At 47.0% G+C, this 15,726-nt stretch overlaps 2 non-coding genes and 1 pseudogene across 2 annotated transcripts; 2 read left to right on the plus strand and 1 right to left on the minus strand.

Annotated features, from left to right (window-relative positions):
- Positions 1 to 1,158: 1,158 nt before the first annotated feature.
- On the plus strand, positions 1,159 to 1,232 carry Trnan-guu (transfer RNA asparagine (anticodon GUU)). Its single transcript has one exon. It is a non-coding gene; the product is annotated as a tRNA-Asn (tRNA).
- A 4,905-nt stretch (positions 1,233 to 6,137) lies between these two features.
- On the minus strand, positions 6,138 to 10,506 carry LOC130889970 (lys-63-specific deubiquitinase BRCC36-like; annotated as a pseudogene).
- A 1,185-nt stretch (positions 10,507 to 11,691) lies between these two features.
- Trnae-cuc (transfer RNA glutamic acid (anticodon CUC)) lies at positions 11,692 to 11,763 on the plus strand. Its single transcript has one exon. It is a non-coding gene; the product is annotated as a tRNA-Glu (tRNA).
- Positions 11,764 to 15,726: the final 3,963 nt, after the last annotated feature.

Here is a 15,726-nt window from a genome sequence, read left to right on the forward strand (position 1 = left end):
CCAGCAGCTGTTCTAATTCAGGGCTGACAGGATGGGAGGCAGAGCACCCCGTTTTCTATAAATGTGTTTTGAATGGCATTGTTGTTCTTGAAAATGTGTGCCTATGTCAATCACCAGTTTTGTAAAGACAGGATGGACCTGGCTCCATATTCGGCCAAACTAACTAAATTTTTGGTTTAAAGATGTTTTGATGTAAAAGTTGGAAGAAAACATATTTCGCATATTCTTTTGGTTTTTCGAGACAGGGCTCAATCTGTAGCTTTGGAGCCTGTCTGTCCCGGCACTAGCTCTTGTAGACCAGGCTGGCCTCGAACTCCACCTGCCTTTGCCTCCCAGTTGCTGGGATTAAAGGCGTGCACCACCAACAGCCCGGTTTACACATTGGTTTTTGCGGGAGATTAACGTTGGAGGATGGGGAAATTTGTTTGTTAATGTGGAAAAACATGCTTGTTTTTTTTTTTTTTTTTTTTTTTGGTTTTTCGAGACAGGGTTTCTCTGTGGTTTTGGAGCCTGTCCTGGAACTAGCTCTTGTAGACCAGGCTGGTCTCGAACTCACAGAGATCCGCCTGCCTCTGCCTCCCGAGTGCTGGGATTAAAGGCGTGCGCCTTTAATGTTTTGATGTATAAATAAAGACAGCTAAAGTTACTCGGGGCCAGCCACTGTGTGAAACTCATCTGGTGGTCGGACAATGTATTTCTCGCGCCGAGCCCCTTTCCTGACTCAGGACCTGAACGCAGGTTCCGTGGCGCCTGTTCTCCCCTTCCTTACCACCCATGGCCTTTCTTACTCTTGCCTCCCAGGCCCAAGCCCGGACAGTGCAGTGACTCAGACACACGCTTGGGATGACCAGCCCCAGGGGCCTGCGAACGATCGATCCTAAAACGTACGGGGGCATCTTCACCCCGACAGCATGAGGCCCCCGGGACTCCCGAGTGGCGGTCCGACCCCAGCATCGGAAGGTGCGGGCAGGACATGTGGGGTTCATGACATCCGGGTGAGCTCGGGAAGCAGACGGGGCTGCGTCCCAACTGCTGCACCACAGCGAGCACCGCGACCCGCTATTGAGGACTGAATTCTCTCCTGTGACCACCCCCAAGGCGTGGTGGACTTGGTGACGCATCACTCAACATCCAGCCACCCAAGCGTTTTCCTTCAGTGTCTCTGTGGCGCAATCGGTTAGCGCGTTCGGCTGTTAACCGAAAGGTTGGTGGTTCAAGCCCACCCAGGGACGACTACACCTAGTTTTAATACCTTCTTTAACTGACTGTAGCACACCTCAGAAAACTTAAGAGGAAACCATCTCAAGCCACCAGCCACTCCCACCACCTCTCCAGGGTCAACAGTACATAACACTTCTCATTGACACAAAGGTAGTTTACAGAAATATCCTAGCTCAAGGGCAGGCTTTAGACTTTACTGTTCCTGTCCATTTTATTTAGTTTCTTTTCGACTCAGCTCGAAATTTCTCACCAGGCTTTCTCAAGTCGCCGATGCCTCTACCGCAGCAGAGATGTGATTAGAGGCAGGAAACATCACACCTGACAGCGACCTACTATGAGCCAGTCATTCCCCTGGATCTCCAAACACAAACTTAGTGTGGTTTCCTTTGACTAGTTTGGGCACTTGGAAGACGTGAAAGTTGAGGATTCTAGACCTAAAGGAAAGTCCTTAGCTGTCTCCGCTTTCCCCTGAGCTCCTCTGCACTCATAGTCCACTACTGGGGTCGATCCTAGCACCTAGTAGGGCAACAGGAGTAGGGAATGCCCCTGTGTTTCTTCCTTTTTTGATTTGATTTGATTGTTTCTTGAGGACTGGGATTCACAGACATCTGCTGGCTGCTGCTTCCTGAGTGCTAGACCTAAAGCCACGCCATGCCACGCCCAGCCTGCCTCTGCATTTCTTTATAAAGTAATATATATATATGTAAAAAACATAGAATTTGTAAGATGCTTTGTTTTGTTGGATACAGGGTCTGACTATGTAGCCCTGACTGTCCTGCACTCCCTATGTGACAGGTTGGCTGCCTACCTCCACTCCGGTATGCTGGGACTAAAGGTCTGTGACACCGCACCTGGCTGAGATTTTATTTTTGTGTATGTGTATGTGCTCACAGAAGCCAGAAGAGGGTGTCAGATCCCATGGACCCGGAGTTACAGACAGCTGTAGGCTGTCTGGTTTGGTTGCTCATGAGGAACTCTGCAGGGACAGGACGTGATCGTAACTGCTCAGCCCCCTCACCAGCACCTACTCTGAATTTACTTCTCTTTTTCTTCCTCCTCCTTCTTCCTCTTCCTTTTCCTTTCTCTTCTTCTGAGTCAGGGTTTCTTTGTTTAGTCCTGGCTGTCCTAGAACTTGATAGACTAGGTTGACCTCAAACTCACCAAGATCACCTGCCTCCGCCTCCGGAGGGTGTGGAGAGTACAGACTACACCTGGCCCTACTCTGAATTTCCCCACCCTTGCTTTCCTTCCCTGTCACCTTCTTCCAGAAAATTGTTTTAAGTGAACAAAACTGCTGTGGAAGTGGACAGACAGTTGTTGACTCCTGCAGATGTTTGACAGTGGAGGGATGGGTATTGCCATTGTCACGTGATGACGCTGATATCATGCTTTATCTGAGCCCGTTCTGCAAATGTATCTTCCACAGGGGTGCTGCCCTGTCCTGTTCCCAACTGTAGCACAGTTCCTGCACAGTGAACTTTCTCCCACCTGTCTCCAATGCTGACCTAGGACAATGCTACCCCACCTGTCTCCAATGCTGACCTAGGACAATGCTACCCCACCTGTCTCCAGTACTGACCTGGAACAATGCTATCCCACCTGTCTCCAGTGCTGACCTGGAACAATGCTGTCATGGGCTTAGATCAGGGGGAGGTGCAGCCGAGAACCACAGTGCACAGGCACACAGACATGGCATATTTTGGGTGGAAATAAGGCACCTCCGGGTCCTCCAGCAACTAATTGTTTTAAGCTCAGTCACGATCCCCCTTAATGCGTGTGCGCTCACACGTGTGAGCACACGTGTGCAGGTATGTGTGTATGTGAGTGTGCATGTGCATTTGTTTGATGTAGGAGTACATGCATGCCAAGGGACAAGTGGGGAAGCTGAAGGACAGTTTTTTGAGGCTGATTTCTCTTGCTTCTGTTGTTGTTGCCAGCTGGCCTGTTGTGGAATATTTGACCATGTAAAGATGTGTTACATTTGTTTATGCTGTGGAATATTACTTTAACTGTGTAAAGGTGTGTTACATTTGTTTATGCTGTGGAATATTACTTTAACTGTGTAAAGGTGTGTTACATTTGTTTATGCTGTGGAATATTACTTTAACTGTGTAAAGGTGTGTTACATTTGCTTATGCTGTGGAATATTACTTTAACTGTGTAAAGGTGTGTTACATTTGTTTATGCTGCATTTCTTTAATTTTGAAAAGTCGTGTTGCTGTTTCACCTTGCCTGCCTAAGGCTATTGTTCTAATAAAAAGCAGACTGGAAATGTCTATAGCTAGGTGGGAGAAAGGATAGGAAGGGTTGGCAGCAGAGAGAATAAGCACGAGAATGAGAGAGAGAGACAGAGAGACAGAGAGAGACAGAGACAGAGACAGAGGGAGACGCCTGGGGCTAGAAGTCAAACGGCCAGCCAGCCTTGAGAGCAGTGATAGTAAGATATACAGAAAGAAAGGAAAGAAAGGTGAAAAGCCCCAAGGCAAAACCTAGATAAAGAGAAACAGATCAAAATAAGAGCTAAGCTAGACGGAGCGTTCATTTTTAATTTTTATTTATTTTATTTTTTGGTTTTTTCGAGACAGCCTGTTCTGGAACTAGCTTGTGTAGATCAGGCTGGCCTTGAACTCACAGAGATCAGCTTGACTCTGCCTCCCGGCCTCCCTGAGTGCTGGAATTAAAGGTGTGCACCACCACCACCCAGCTATCAAGCATTCATAACAAATAAAAAGTCTCCATGTCCTGATTTGGGAGCTGGGTGGTGACCCAAAAGAAAAAGCTCGGTATACTGACCCAAAAGCTTCTGGGTGATTCTACTTTTTATGCCTCCACCCTGCTGCAGGAGTGCTTTGATTACACGTGTGCCGCCTTTTAACCTGGATATGTAGTTCAAGTCTAGATCTGTAGGGCAAGTACTTTTACCTTCTCTCCCCCCCCCCATTCTCTCTCATTTTATGGACAATTTTATTGCATTTATTTACTAACTGGGGTTCGGGTGGGGGACACAGCAGGGCTATGGAGGTTAAAAGACAGCTTTGCAGCAGGGAGGTGGTGGCCGGCACCTTTAATCCCAGCACTCGGGAGAGGCAAGTGGATCTCTGTGAGTTCAAGGCCAGGCTGGTCTACAGAGTGACTCCAGGACAAAGAATCGGCCTCTGCTTCCCTGAAGCACAATAAAGTGGGCATTCTTGTTTCAAGAATGACCCTTGTCTCTGTCTCTCTCTGTGTGTGTCTGTGTGTGTGTGTGTGTGTGTGTGTGTGTATGTGTTTCAATCTCCAGCCCCTTGCCTGGCTCACGAACTGTCCAGTAGTCCGGGTGCTACAACTCCCTTTCTATTTAGAGCACTTTAGCCAGTCCTTTAGGGTAGAACTGCTAGCGGTAGAGTCCCTGATTTTCCTAACTCTAAGAATCCTTTGATTTTCCTTTGATTTCTGAAAACTGTTTTTGCTGAATCCATGAATTTGCGGTGATGATGTTGGGTCCAGGAGGGTCACGGAAATGATGGAGGGGGCCAGTCCATTGAGTCTGTTAAACCAGGAGCAAACTTTATCCCAGAAAAAGAAAAAAATCTCCATGGGACACACAAAACTTATCAGCCATAGCTGTGACCACAGCCAGAGATGGGCTTGTATGGCTGTGGCAATGGGTGATTTCCAAACTCCCCTTTTTATAGCAAGGAGCAAGCATTAGGCATGAACAAAAGAATTTCTCCAATCTTGAGCTAAAACTCAGATACAAATTGCTTTTTGTACCACGTTCATTAACAGGGTTTTCAGTTAAACTGTGTTTGTATTTAGTTTGTTGTTTCTCTCTGGCACTTTCTGGTGGTGTTTACCTAAGCTCTGCCCCTCCCCTGGTACTGCCTGCTTTGCATAGCAGGGACGGGCATGGGACAATGCACAACCAAAAAGTCATGTACATCCCATCATTTAAAAGTTAGCTCACGACAGTTGCTCATCATGGCCTGGGGCGGGGAGTTATCTATAAAAGCTGACCCTCAGTTTGCAGACAGAGCTATGAGTATAGCTCATAAAGCAAAGTAACCCATAGTTAATAGTTAATCCTTAAGCTGCTGAGAAAGCTGCTGACAGCCTGCTCTCATTCTCCTAGGCTTACAGCTTTATATTTCTTTATTTTTACATTCCTATTCTGAAACATTTTTATATTCTTAGTCTTGAACTATTCAATGGTCATTTTTCTTAGTGCTTGTGCCTCTTTCTTTTCCTGAGTATCTGCTGACAAGCCCCCTACTGTTTGACTTCCTTTTACCCTCAAACTAAGCTGTCTTTTCTCCATGAAACTGTTATGTTTACATAGTTTCTGTTATGGTAAAATTAAATGGCACCATACCCCGAGTGGCTGCAGCAGGCAGCCAAGAGGATTGGTGGGTCCCAGGCAGAGAGCCGCGCACACCATGCAGAGAAAGTGGGTTATGTATCTAGTGGGTTATGGAAGGGAAGGGAAGAGAGGGAAGGACTGAAAAGGAAAGAGCAGAGAGAGAGGCTGGAAGTGGAAGATCTGCTTGCCTCAACGGAAGGGGGAGGGGAGGGAGTGGGTGGGACTTGTCTCTCAAAGGGACAGGACAGACCATTACAGTTTCAATCTTCATTTTTTTTTTTATATTGGCAAACTTGCCATGATTGTTGACTTGTTTCTGATTCTCATAATGCTTATCTTACTTTTTTTTAAAACTTATCAAACATTTTATTCCCAGATATTCCTTGCTAATGTACCTCTTATAACCCTTACAGAATAACTTTCATATTCTGTAAATCACCCTGCATGTTTTCTTTTACAGCAACTGTAGGCAAGAGGATTCTATAAGCTCTGGAGAAGTTTTAGGAAGTCATCTTGTATTTTTATATACATAAAACTATCTGTTGGGATATAAAAAGTGCTCCTGAATTATCTGCCTACATAGGAGTTGTATATAGTTTTGAACCATATTCAGCGCACAAACTGAGAAACAATATTATCACATTTTTGTCCTATTGCTTTATTCTAGGGAAGACAGCTCTTCCATAAGCTCTTCTTTTTCTTGTGACAACTCCTGCAAATGCTGCTGGTTTGCTCCAGTCTGTCCTCCAACCACTGTAGCAGAGGCCCACTGACTGCCGACATCTGACTGCACAGATTCTTGGTAAACACCGGGCCATTATGGATCTTGGTTACTGAGTGCAGATGTGTAAGGCTATGAATCCTTCTATATGCATCCTGTTCTTCCTGACATAGGATCTTTGGCAGTTCTACTGCTGATTCAAGGCATACCTTCCCAATAGTGATATGAGGTACAATATGGATTGGGATTTCAATTCTCTCATACTCTGAGCTTTTTTGGGCTTGTATGGATTGGAAGCAAGTGTAGAGTACCCGACCAGTCTTTGTGTTTTTCTTCTATGAAACAGGAAAAAATAAGTCCTACAAAGCCTTGATCCATCATTTGGTACATGGCTTGTGTACGAACATCAACATGGGAAGGCCAAACGGTTATGTGAGGGTGTGAATGATACCAGCCAACAACTCTCATGGGACGACCTGTTAGTTCAGCCAACCTTTCTGCCTCTGTTGAGGCTGCAGACGGCTGCTCTGGAGAAATTTCTACACGGTCCTTTCTCTTGTCAGAACGTCACAAGATAATGACAGAATGGATGTGAACAATTCTGATGGTATCCATCTTATGTCATCATTCAACTCTCCTATACATAGACCCATCACCTCCTCCTCTTCAGTGCTCAGAGCATGGTTGAGACAAACTAGGAAAGCGTCAGACTCAAGATGAACCGCTTACACCTTACTTTTTCTCTTTAGTTTTGTTTTTGTTTGGTTTTGAGGCACAGTCTCATAGCTAAGTCTGGAATGCAATGACCATGTAGCTAAGAATTGAAGAGTCCAAGAATAAGAAAATAAAAATGTAGATCCTAAAAATAAGAATGTAAAAGTAAAGAAATATAAAGTTATAAGTCTAGGAGAATAAGAACAGACTCTGAGCAGCTTTCTCAGCAAATCAAAGCTCATTCACAGTGAGCTATTTTCTCAGATGCTTGGGAAGCCTCCGTCAGCTTAGGTCATTCCATTTTACAACTGGCTGTTTTATTTACAAGGCCAGAGTTTCTCCCTGCAAATTGAGAGTGGTGTCCTGGCCATCCTTGCTAAAAAAACAGATGTGAACTGAGTTAACCTTTAGGAGACAGAGATACTGAGACAGGCACTGTCTCTGTTATGGGAAACTGGCATCACCAAAGGAGAGGCACGGGGTTTCAGTACACACTGCCTGGAGGTACCAGGAGAGACAGTGGACCAGGTAGAAACACGGGTTTGACTAATGAGTTCTCATAATGGAGGTTGTAAAGTATGGCAGTCTGTAACCTGAGTTTTACCTTGAGATAGTATGAAGAACTTCATGCTATCTTCTATGTTCTCAACCTAAGAACCAATCATTCTGATTTATCAGCCTTCTAGTATTACTAGCAGTCCCTCTTCTGACTAACTGCTAAAGACATCTGCTTTCTTGCAATTAGTGACTTTTGCTGCAATCTACTGTAAAACATATTTCATGATAGCTGCCATTGACGTTAAAACTCACTCCCCCTTAGGGTCTATGTTGACTGGCCCAAGGGTCAGGGCAAGATCGTAAAAATTCCTTTGTTCAGAGCTAATGCTTGGTGTCCCTACTATAAAAAGTGGGTTCAGAAACGGGCTTTTTGCCACAGCCTAACAAACACCATCTCTGGCTGTGGTCTCAGCTAGCTGATAAGCTTCTGTACCCCGTGCTGTTTTTTTTTAATTTTTTTTAAATATTTATTTATTATGTATACAATATTCTGTGTATATGCCTGCAGGCCAGAAGAGGGCACCAGACTCCGTTACAGATGGTTGTGAGCCACCATGTGGTTGCTGGGAATTGAACTCAGGACCTTCGGAAGAGCAGGCAATGCTCTTAACCTCTGAGCCATCTCTCCAGCCCTTTTTTTTTAAATTTTTTATTTTTAAGTTTGCTTCTGGTTTTCCTAGGATCTGGTTTCTGGAATAAAGTTTGCTTCTGGTTTATTAGACTTGGTGGTGTTCTCATCTTTGCGTGACCCCTCTGGACCCAACAAGAATGACCAGGAGTGTGTGTATGTGTGCACGTGAATGCGTGTGTGTGCGTGTGCATGCACATATGTGTTTGTATTTGGGGGGGACAAAGAGACAGAGGGAGACAGAGGGACAGAGATGGAGATTCCCTGTCTTTGCTTTGTTTGCTTAGTTAACACCTGTTTTGTTTTTTAGTTTTCACAGACATTGGTTTCCCTGCCATTCTTCTCCACTCTTTTTTTTGGGGGGGTCACCATATATTTAATAAATACGTTTGGGTCAGTGAGATTACTCAGCAGGTAAATGGCACCTGTTGCACACAGCTGGTACTCTGTTCAATCCCTGGAATGAAAAAAAAAAAGTGGAATGGAAGAACTAACTCCACAAAGTTGCCTTCTGACCAAACTGCACCACAGGACACGTGAAAACCCAATAAATAAGTAAACCAATAGGAAACACTTCTAAGGAGCTCATCTACTCTGCTGTCATCTGGCTGATCTTGCTGACCTCATCCACACTGCTCACAAATTCATCCACCCTGTTGCTGCCGCCACCACCATTACTGGCCAACATTAGGACTCTGCTTCTTCAGCCTCTTCTCCAGTCTTGTGCTCCAGAACTTACCTTGTATGTCTCTCAGCCTGACCTTTAAAGCCCGACAAATGTCCCCAAGGCATTGCTTTCCCTTGGGACTACTGATAAACCAGCCTGACCCCATCTTGGGCTTAAAAGCAATTTTATAGTAAAGACAAACTAGGTTCATTCCTGTTTATTGTTGTGCCTGAGTCCAAGGACCCCCAAGAAGACCACCATGGAGCCACATTTCTGAATGCAAAAGCTTATTAAGTATAAGCCAGCACGGGTCCTCTGCCTCACAGTCTGACACAGCAGATGGAGGGAGAAGGACCCCGTCTACTATTGTAAAAGGCTTATAAAGACAAGAACCACAAAGCAGTCATAAGGTTACAGTCTCAAAATACAAAATTACTTATCCCATATCACAATTGGCTACAGGCGAGGTAAAGCTCAGCTGTTAGTTCCTGATAGGCTGCTAGTATCTAAGGTGATAGGAACAGCTCTCCTGATTATGTCTTCCAGACATCTGCAGACCCTGTGCCAACAGCAGGGCTGCTTGAAATATTGCCCAGCTGGGCTGCAGTTAGCAACTTTATGTAACTTAGGTTTCTCTGTTAGCTAATACTTCCCCTAAAGAGGGGTCCTACAACCTTCAGCTTATCCTGGGGGCTGGGTGTAGTTCAAGGTCCCAACAGGGCTCAGCACAGAAATGGAATCTTTTCCAGCCTTTCATTTATAATTAAATCTCTGTTTTTCAAAGATTGCGCTATGACCACCTTAATTATAAATGTTTCTATACATCCTTTTCCAGAAAATGACAACCATGTCTTTGTCTCAAGAGGTTATGACCACCTTGTTATGACCGTCTTGTAACCATGCCTTTGTTTCAGGTTTTTATGACCAACTTGTTATATTTTTATATTCTACTTCTGTGACACGCCCCCACCCCCGCCGCTTATTTTCCTGACAAATTCCCCATTTGGAAAAACCCTTATCCCTGAACTATATATAAAAACAAACAAACAAAAAACAAAACAATAACAAAACCCTCATCTTCCCCATGTCCAGGGCTGATCTTTTGGACCCCGCTTTAAGGAGACAGAGCCCGTTTACACAAATAAAAAAGCTTGCTTCAATTTGGCTGTTTGGGTTCGTGGTTTTTCTCCAAGTGTCTGTATAATTTACACTGCCCACATCCCCAAAGTGTAATTGGATATTATTCATAAGCCAGAGCGGTGGGAATCCCTGTGGACCAAGGGCTAGAGCTATTCAGGCCGCGGATGTGAGGGGGAGAACCGGGTCTGAGTTTCTCACTGCTGGAAGCGCTCATCCCTGGAAAAGCTCCAGGACGCCCGCGGCCACAGTTCTCACCTGGTCCCCCTCCGCCGAGGAACCCAAACTGGTCCACTGTCATAGGCGGCCTCGATTACCCTGGGTTCGGGCGTCGGGGCCCGGCGGCTCATGTAAGCGGTGCAAGCGTTGTGCAAACGTGTGGCCACTTCGTTGTGGAACGGGAAACATTCGTGACAGTCGGGACCGCAGGCCAGAGCGGGAGTTCCTAGGTACGGTCTTGCGAGGAGGAGGAAGGGGGGTCCCTCCTGGGTGGGTTCCTCCGGTGCCGGCCCGGGGTCCATCGGGTCCCCAGTCTCCTGGTCTGGAAAGATTGTCAGGCACCTGGAGCACGCTTCTGCTGGAGAGCACCTGCTCTATCGAACCTGTGACAGGAGCTTTGCGGGCTGCCAGAGTTGCACTGGGTACAACACAAGACTTTCCTGGCGACAAATTCACCAGGGACAGCGTCGGCTTGTTCTCCTGACCCCTTAGCAGTTTCCATACATGCCAAACAGGACCTTGTTCGCTATCCCACAGACACAGTTGCTCAAAAAACGACTTTGTGGGACGCGATGGGGGACACGACCCTCGGGAGGCAGAGGAAGGCGGAGCTGGGTGAGCTGGAGGTCCAACCTGGTCTAAAGGGGCGTTCTAGACCAGTCAGGGTTACGTAGTGAGATCTGTCTCAAAAACAGAAAAGAACAATTTTCTAAAAGAGACCGAGAAAGATAGAAGAGGCAGGAAGACGAGGGAGTGGAAAGGAATGTGAAGATTAATGAACACTGCGACGCCGACAGCAACTTGCTCCCGGCTGGGATCCATCTGGCTCACCGCTGTAAGACGGGGACCAAGCTTCTGCAGCCAGAGCCGTCCCCGCAGCCTGAGATCCAGAAACCCACCTCTCTCACCTCCGCCTAAATGCCTCCAGGCTGACAGGCGTCCGGGGTCTGAAAACCAAGGGGGTCTTCCTCCTGAAGTCCGTTCGCCTGGATCTCACCATGAGATCTCACAGCTGCGGGGCAGGCTGCCTGGAGCCGCAGAGAAACCAACACGGTGAGAGGAACGAGCCCAGTCTGACCCTAGAGTACTTCGGTGCCTGTCCGCTGTGTGATGGAGGTGACAGGGAAGGACAAGGAGCCCCTCCCTGCGTGAGCGTCCCGTGAGCCGGTTCCCACGACAGGAACCAGGAGGACTCCGCTCACCACGTTTCCCGACAGCTTCCCCACCAGGACGCCGAAGGTCAGAGGAAGAGATGTGCCATCCGGGCGCACTTGGTGCGAAGGCTGGAGTGGAGTGGGTGCCATATGCGCTCCCTGTCTGTTGGTTTCAGAGGCAGACCTGTACCCAGTACCCAGGCAGTAAATGGGAGAGACGATGATGATGGCCAGGGACGGGAGGAGCGGGCACAGTGCCTGACGTCAGCCTTAGAAAGTAAGGTTTCCTCTTCGGAGTTTCCTCAAGGGTGTCAACTTAGGAGATCTCCCATATCCCTGGTGGTCTAGTGGCTAGGATTCGGCGCTCTCACCGCCGCGGCCCGGGTTCGATTCCCGGTCAGGGAATAAATATCTTTTAAGCAGCTTCTCTTCTCCGCGGTTTTCTTTCACCTTTTAAACTGTGCTCAGAACAGGATTACAATAGTCTTGTGGAACTTCACTGAGTTTCAAATAAAGGGGTTGAGAGAGGGGAAATGGGGGGGGGGCTAGTCCCAAGCTTTTCATTTTCAAACAGGAGGAAAACGAAACCTCTGAAACAACAAAAGTTACGAGAACAGTGACTCTTTAATTCCCACAAACTCCCAACTTTGGAGTCTGCTTTGGAGTCTTTTCCATTTTACAGATTTGCCCCGGGGCATTGGAGAGTAATTCCCACCATCAAGATCTCTGGGTTGGGCTACCGTGGCCCCTTTCCTTTGCCAGTGCCATTTCAAAGTCAGTGTCGTTTCCTCTAAGACCAGGGGAAGGCTGTGTCCTAGAGGAGCCCCCTCTTGTCCCTCAGAACTCGGCACCCACTTGGTCCAGACTCTAGGATAACACTGGCCTGAGCTCTATTCTTTTGTGATTTCTAGATTTCCTAATTTTGTAGAGCTTACTGGTGTCATTTTATCTTAGCTTACAGAAGTCCTAGCTTTATTTTCAACTCAAAGTCCTAATCATGCTGAATTTGCTAAATTTACGATACCAACTTTACCTGTCAAAGGAGCACATGAAGTGTGTGTATGTCAGTGTACAACATGTGTTTGGTATGTGTAAGGTGCTATTTGAACACTCAACAGCCCTGCTACCCTGAAAAAGCTAAACAAATAGGTGAATGTTTAAGTTTGTTGATGCCAAAACACATCTCTTACCTCAAAGGCATGTGGCCATTGAGGGCATGAGTTCAGTTAATAAATACAGAGAAATTAGAATGGTACAGAATAATGGGAAAGAGTAAGACATCAGGACCTTCCCTCTGGGGAGCGTTAGAGGGGAACAGACCTATATAGTAAGACTTAGAAATGGTTATTTAGTGTCTGCTCCCCAGGAGAAGTCCTTTTCCCAAGGTCAGGCATTTGGATAAGGGTATCCTTTCCCTTGGGGGCTTGAGGAAAGTTCCTGTTTATTAAATTGAGCATTCTTTAACCCTGGCCAGAATTTTTGGCCCTTAATTAAGGCACAGGACTGGTGCCTACTGTCAAGGTCAAGGCTAGCTTCCTCAAGCGCTGGATTTCAAGCCACACCCCAGCTCACGGTCTCACAGTTAATCCTAAACACAACTACAGAGGTGTAGTCTTTCCCCTCTCCCTCCTGGACTCCACACTTGGTCTTTGGGACCTGAACACCATCCCCCCCCCACCCCCTCCGTCGGAGCCCCTCTTCTCTACACTAAACAACAGCTGAAGCAAATCCAGGACCGGGCTGTCTAATTTGTTCCTGCTGGGTGTTGTAAGGGGATTGGAAGGATCCAGCTTCTGAAAACTCCCTTCATAGTGTAGAGAGGCTCGATCTGTTGGATCAGGCCTCTGCCCCTCTGAGATCTGAAGACACATGGGGAGCTGGCACACTGGGAGAAGGAAGAGGAAGAGCTCCCTGATGAGATGGGAAAGCTCTGACCCAGGCCTGCTTAAGCCTTTCAGACTCAAGCCTATGCTTCTGGTCATTTGTCATATTGATTTAAAGCTGGGTCTCATTGAGGGAAGCCACGCCAGGAACTGAAGCTATGGAAGACCACTGCTTTCTGTTCTTCCCTAAGACTTGTCGGCCTGCTGGCTTCTCATTCATTCTTTCCTCTTTATTTTTACTTACTTACTGGAGACAGGGGTCTCACTATGTAGTCCCAACTGTCCTGGAACTCACTGCTCCCAGATTCACCTTCCTCTGCCTTCAGAGTGCTAGGATGAACCGTGAGGCATTTTCTTGATTTAAAGATTTTTCTTGTTTTAAAGATGTTCGTATGGAAAAACATGCTTGTTTTTGAAATATAAATAAAGACAGCTGGAGCTTTTCCCACCGGTCTCTTGTGTAAACCCATCTGGTGGTCAGACAGTTCATTTCTTTGTTTCCAAGCCCCTCCTCGACTCAGGACCTGCGGCGGTGGAATCGTGGCGCATTCATATATTGGAAAAATACTCATCAAAGCAACAGCCCCGCAACCACTCACCCCTGCAACAAGTACCTGCATATAAGCAAGCGGTTTCCTTGAAAACACAAACATTCCGACAAAAAGCTATGATACGCGTTTACGTGGATTTTGAGAGTAAGAAAAGTTAATCCTGGCAGAGAAGTCAGAATGGTGACTGTGACGAGGCTTGGAGTTGGGATGACAAGAAAGGACTTAGACTTTCTAGGCTGTTGGAAATCAGTGATCGGAACCAGAAGACGATGGTTTGTCTTGTCACAATCCACCAGGCTCAACTCTAGATATCTGTGCCCTGCAATCTGTATGAATTATACTCCAATCACTCACTGTAAGGAAAAAAATAGTTGGGAAGTGTCTTGGCGTTTAATTTTAGTGTATTAGTAAGATTATTTAAAATATCTCCATTGAGTGAGAACTCCGATCTCACTTCTAACTTAGAAGTCGAATATGGCTCGAGATAACAAAACAAAAACAAAACTTTAAAATGGGTCTGGCCGCATCATGGCATTAAGGCGCTTTGCAGCGAGACTGACCGAGAGGCAGCCCCTCCTCCCTTGAGCCAAAACCAAATTCTCTTGCCTGGGCCTTGGGTGTGTACCAGGCAGTTTCCTTTCGTTCTTCTGTCTCAGAATCCTAGGCAAGACTTGCATTGTAGTCGGAGGCAAATGCTGCAGTAACTGGATATTGGAAAGCAAAAGAAAACCATAGTCTCTCCGAAAAAGTCCATTCCCCGGTCTCGGATTCGTACAATAGTTACAGTGTTACTCGCAAATTACTAAGAGCTATGCAATAGCTCGCGGATCCGGGCATCTAGGCAAGCATGAACTACATGCAGTTTTTGAGCTTTCTTAGCGTGTGAGTGTAATGATCGTCGGCTTAGTTTAAAAATTCAGACAGGTAAAGTGCTCCGTCTCTCCTTCCCCTGCCGGCTCTTCTGCCCTCCTCTCGCTAGCCTTGGGCGCCCACAGAAACCCATTCGCGAAGCCTCGCCAGCCAACGAAGTCATCTGGCCTGGGGTTTGGACTCCACCAGCTCCTGCCGTTTTCTATCCTAGCACAGCGTTCCCTCTCTTCTTCCCCTCCTCCCTTCCCCACCCTCCTCCCACCCTTCCTCTCTGATCAACCTTTCCCACGATCGCCCCAGGCCGAGTGGTGCCAAGGCTCCAGTCCACAGCCCCCGCCTCCCCAGAGCAGGCTCTCGCGTGTAACCACTCTGGATCTGCGAAGGACTGGACCCTAAAACACACGTGGTTTTCTTCGACAAGTCCTGTCGGGGTCCCGGTCGCGCCCTGGTCGGCGTGGAGATCCTGGCAGCTAGGTGACTTTGGGCGGTGTCTTCGGGGTGTTGTCGGGATCCCAGGGCCAGGGAAGGGTCGAGGGGGAGCGCGGGACTCATACACTTTGGGAGACTAAATGGTTATCACTGGATTCTTGTTTAGTTTCTTCTTGGCTGTTATCCTGAGTTCGTGTTGAACCGCGGAGCGGTATTTTGTTTGCCACCGTGTAACCCTGGCTGGCCGAGAACTCATTATCTGACCAGGCTAATTGAGGACTAGAGAGCCGCTTCCTGGCTTGTCCGATGACATTAAAGGCGTGCGCCACCACGCCCCACCATTTCTTCTTCATTCTCTTAAAAGTAGTTCTATAAAAGAGACGGAAGGGAGACAGAAAAGCACAAAGGAAAGGAAATTGAAAGGAAACTCGAGGGAACGCAAACAGGAGATGCGGTCACAAGATTTTTTTTTTTTTTTTCTGAAAGACTGAAAGAAAGAGACCGGAAAATGAGTCAGGTAGGGAGAGTATGCTGAGGCGAAGGAGGTAACAGACCTGCGGTCACATACAGGCGTTCTGCACCCGAAGCTTCCCACTCACTATCCGGGGAATCCACGTGGCTCACCGCTGTAAGAC

This window comes from Chionomys nivalis, chromosome 18 (genome assembly GCF_950005125.1).
Source record: "Chionomys nivalis chromosome 18, mChiNiv1.1, whole genome shotgun sequence".
Lineage (NCBI taxonomy): Eukaryota > Metazoa > Chordata > Mammalia > Rodentia > Cricetidae > Chionomys > Chionomys nivalis.